Here is a 4,868-nt window from a genome sequence, read left to right as displayed (position 1 = left end):
TGATGCACTATAGAGCCTATGCAAGTTGATCAGACTTCTGCGAGGAGAACCTTGAGAAGAAGAAAGGAAAAGGTTCCTAAGCATCCCAAAAGGGGAGTCAATGAGAAGGAGATGGATAGCTTCATTAAGAGAGTTCTCAGGATTCCCTTGGACAAGCCATTTGAGGAGGCTTACTTTACCCACAGGTTGTGGATGTTCTTTAGAGAGACCAAGGAAACCGAGCAGGACATACATAGGATCTTCAAACAGATCAGAGAGAAGATGAAGCAGAGGATTACACTGAAAAAGAAAAGTGATCCTGGGAAATTTGCAGTGCCATGTTTGTGGAAGGGCATTGAGTTTGCATGTGCGTTGTGTGACACATGTTCAACAGTCAGCATACTACCCAAGACGATAGCAGACCATCTGGGTCTGAAGATAGAGCCTTCGGAGGATTCATTCACTTTTGTGGATTATTCTACGAGGAACTCAGGAGGAATCATCATAAACCTTGAGGTGCAGATTGGTAATGCACTAGTTCTAGGTTACTTCCATGTCCTGGAAAACAAGCAGAACATGAATCCTTCACTACTACTTAGGAGAGCCTTCATGGCTATTGTAGGAGCAGTTTGCAACATGCAGACTAATCAGTCGTGTCTAACACTGATAAATCCTGATGTATACTACGATCCAGTCAGAGTTATCAAGCCAAAGACGTCCAACACTGGATTCATAGCAGCATGCCACTGCGATAATGAGGATGAATACAAAATAAAGTATTCAAGATCGATCGATAGCGGAACTCCACTATCGATCGACATTGCCATTCATCCGCCAATTGACAACATGTCCAGAGAATCGATCAACATCCGTCATGCGAGTGAGACTTTCGCTCTTCCAGCACACTGCTACCCAGCCTCAGACATTGATTGATTACCACTATAGTGATACGATCAGCAGACAAGGCGACTATTTTATTGGCAATTGAGCAGAAAATAGGCTTCATGAGAGCTTCGCAGTGGACACTGAACTACCTGAGATGAAATCTGATGAGTATGACAAGGACTACCACAGAGAGAAGGACATTGAGTACATAGTCTTGCCATGGATGACAGAGGACTTCTCCATACATTGTTTGCATCTGCGACGTCAACATCGATCGACAGCAACATCAAGCCATCGATTGACGATCATCCAACACCAAATCTTGAGGTACAAGTCAATGATAATACAAATTATGGTTATCCAACTCCAGATGAATTTGGTATTTTTAAAGATTCAGAAGGCCAAGCAAGAGTAATGGATGGACACATTCTCAACATATCTAATGAGGACATAGCTGAAATCATTGCCATGAATGGATGCATTAACTTCTACATTCCAAAAAACAGATCAGATGATCTACCATCAATCGACGACGCAAGAGCACCATCGATCGATGGTCACTTCGAATCCAGACGAAGCATACTTCATCCGAACAGGAAGAGGAAACCTTGTTGGGAGAACACAGAGGTATCCATACCGACCATGCCAGAGCAGAACAACTACAACAAAACTGAATTGATGAGTTAGTAGCATAGATCTACAGAGCTATCAGAGCTTCGGATGATTATCATTCGAAGAGGCTCGATGACGTCTACTACCTGTCCGAGAACAGTATAAGCTGGTTGACCATATGCATAGATGAGATGCAGCAAGACTAAGCCATGCTTCAGAAACAACATGCAGTCGGCGCATGAAGATCAAAATCGATCGCCTCTCACGCTCAACAATCGATCGATGCTCACACTCAACCATCGATTGACGCTCGCATCCAAGCATCGATCGACGCTTGACTCGCACCACTCAGAGATAGGCTACAAACGCTAACCTACCGACTTCAAGGTGTAGATTTCCTAACCAAACGCCTGGACGCTTTGCAACAGGAGATATATATGATTCAGAGAACTCAATTCTCAAGAAAAACCGTCACCATCGATCGACAGAGAGACTCGACGATAGATCGATGGCGACTATGCAGCACTACGAAGCAAGCTGGTTACCGAGAAGTCACTACATGATAAGCTTGATGAGATCACTTTTTCTCAAGACTTGCTGAAAAAATATGTCTACCAGGAGCTGAAGGACATCTCAGAATCAACATATGCCAGACTTGGAATACAACAATGCAGCATTGGGAGTCTTCAACATAGGATGCATGCAAGTGAGGTTGCTAGAGAAAGATTAAAGAATCAGTAGACAAGAGGAGATGAAGCCATAAGAAGCTTCATTAGCACTTGGTTCCAGATGAGCAAAGATGAAGTGGACACTTGCATACAACCTAGTGGTCACTTTGATCATTACTAGCCAAACACAACCTCAAAAGTCAAGCTCAATGACTATAACAAAGCGCTGAGTGGGAGGCAACCCACTATTAGGTAACTTTATCACTACAAGGGGAGGGGGCAAAGAAAGCATAAGAAGATAGTGTTCTGGTCAAAAATGCTATCTTTGACATAACTCATTATTTAAGATAGCGTTTTTTTACATCGATGCTATAAAAAACCGCATATATAATATCCTTCTATGTTAAAACGCTATCTTTTCTCTCTTACCCTAATTTCATTTTCCCTCTCACTTTATTTCACTTGCCTCCAAATATAAACATAACAATTATTCTATAAATATTTATACATAAAAAGAAAAAAAAAATCTGTTGGTTGAAAGGAATACACAAGGATTGCAATCTCTACCCTTAATTTTTTTAATCCAAAGGTGGAGATTGTGTTTTGTCCTCTCCTTTTGTCTTCTCAAACACGACAGATCTGAGTTCAGAAGAAAAAAAAACGTCAGAGAGAGATGAGAGATTGCATGAGGAAGAAGAAGATACCGGTCTTTTTCTCTTCTCATCTCAACTCTTCCTCTGATCCTCTCCATTCTTTTTCTGAAACACGACAGAGAGATAAAAGATAAGAGATAATACAGAGAGATGAGAGATTGAGATTACAGGAGGAAAAATAAAAGACCGGTCTGAGTTTGTCACCGTCGTCACCTCCCGAGAACGCCTCTCCCCTCTGCAGCCGAATTCGAACCCAGCGGTACCCAGAACAACAACCCATCACCGCTCAAAGACAACAATGGTGAGATTCACTCCCTGTCATCAACCCATGTTTTCGATTAGGGTTTCCATTTGTTTCAGTTTTAGGGTTTGGATTGGGGCGTTTGCAATTAGGGTTTTGATTTGTTTCAGGTTTAGTGTTTTGATTGGGGCTTTTGCGATTAGGATTCGATTTGTTACAGTGTTTATGTATCTAGATCTGTTACAGAGAAGCTTGAGTGATAACGACTACAACGAAATGGTGGTGGTGGTGTACGGAGAGAAGACAGATATCTCGGTTTGGTCGGCGTGAATCCTCTTTGGTCTCTTCAGCTTCGTGAAGAACAGATGGAGGCTCGCCGGTCCCAAATAACTGGTATCAATCTTCCTCTTTGCTTATGATTATGTTTCTTGCTGAAATATTTTTTGGCTGTTGATTTGTTGATTTCTCTCATGGTCCCAATGACTGAGTATTTCAGTGTGCGGCGAAGGAAGCTTCACTTAGGTCTTCTCAGTGATCTTAAACGCTTTCCGTTGACAATGCCATGTTTCCTTAGCTAGGAAAGTTGTGAGTTACGTTTGTGTGTTCCTTCTCATACTTCAAAGTTACATGTCAATTGAAAACACTTGCGTGAATGGCTTGTTTTATTTGAGTTAAATTTTCTTGACTTGTTCCTACTTATTCTCACAGCACAGGGTTTTTTGATGATACACTACAGAACTGGAACCACATCCACGACAAGAAGCAGATCTTAAGTGATGTGGAGGAGATCACATTAGAAGGAAGACAGATGAGACAGAGAGAAGACATATGCGATTGATGAGTTTTGTGATGTTTCAGGGATTGATGAAGAAGTTGACGAACTTCCAAAGGTATATCTCTTGGCCAAATCTCTAGTTACAGAGATCATGATGCTTTGAAAAGACTTAATTGCGTTGTTCTTTTTTTAAACCAGAAAATGGTCGATCATGATTACGTGGAGTATAACAACTCTTCCATAACGAGTTCCTGTCAGGCTCATTCTCCATGGCTCTCTGCTTAACATCATTTCCCCTTTATAAGTCTGGTGCAAGAAGCTTGACGTCAGAGGAGGCAAGGTGTCGTGCTGTGGGGATGTGAATCGTGGTGTGGTGCGGCACTAGGAGATAGATCTTTAGGTTCTGAAATTTTAGGTGTAGCTTTGGAAGGTGAAGAACACTTGGCATCAGATAGATCTTCAAGACACTTGTACTCCACTATTATCATCTTGGTGGTCATGGCGATGATAGTGAACACTCAGCTTTAGGTTTATGTTTTTGGTTTAGCTATAGGTTTATGTTTTGGTTTAGTTATGGTTTAGATTTTTGGTTTTGTTTTTGGTTATTTAGTAAACAATTTAGATATATACAATTTTAAAGTATTTTTTTATTTTCTATCTACACTATCACATCAATTATTATATGCTATTATAAGTTATATAATTGCGTAAATAACAAAACGCTATTGAAATAATACATTAAAATAGCATACAAAAAATGCTATCTAAAGTGCTTGAGAAAAGATTGCGGGGGAAGATACAGTGTTCGCGATAACGATGTGCTATCTTCTAATAGCATTTTCGTCATGCTATATATGAGACGTTTTCTTGTAGTGTATAGTTTTAATTTTTACTAGTTATTTATTTCTGTTTTTACCTTTATTGCAGGTCTAAAAAAAACCAAAAAAAGAACCAAGGAGTGGATACTTGTCATCGACCGATGAGACAAGGTCGACATCGATCGACATCACAACACCAGAAACGATCGATAGACACTACCTTGTGTCGATTGACAT

At 40.5% G+C, this 4,868-nt stretch overlaps 1 long non-coding RNA gene across 2 annotated transcripts; it reads left to right on the top strand.

Annotated features, from left to right (window-relative positions):
* The first annotated feature begins 2,181 nt into the window (after positions 1-2,181).
* LOC106413808 lies at positions 2,182-4,494 on the top strand. Of its 2 annotated transcripts, XR_002654879.2 has the most exons (4): positions 2,182-3,431; positions 3,535-3,623; positions 3,775-3,928; positions 4,012-4,494. It is a non-coding gene; the product is annotated as an uncharacterized LOC106413808 (long non-coding RNA). The 2 variants fall into 2 exon arrangements; XR_007318585.1 differs by lacking the exon at positions 3,535-3,623 and having other exon boundaries at positions 2,186-3,431.
* The last annotated feature ends 374 nt before the right edge of the window (positions 4,495-4,868 follow it).

The sequence above is a fragment of the Brassica napus genome, chromosome C1, assembly GCF_020379485.1.
Source record: "Brassica napus cultivar Da-Ae chromosome C1, Da-Ae, whole genome shotgun sequence".
Lineage (NCBI taxonomy): Eukaryota > Viridiplantae > Streptophyta > Magnoliopsida > Brassicales > Brassicaceae > Brassica > Brassica napus.
This window is presented reverse-complemented; position numbering and strand designations above follow the sequence as displayed.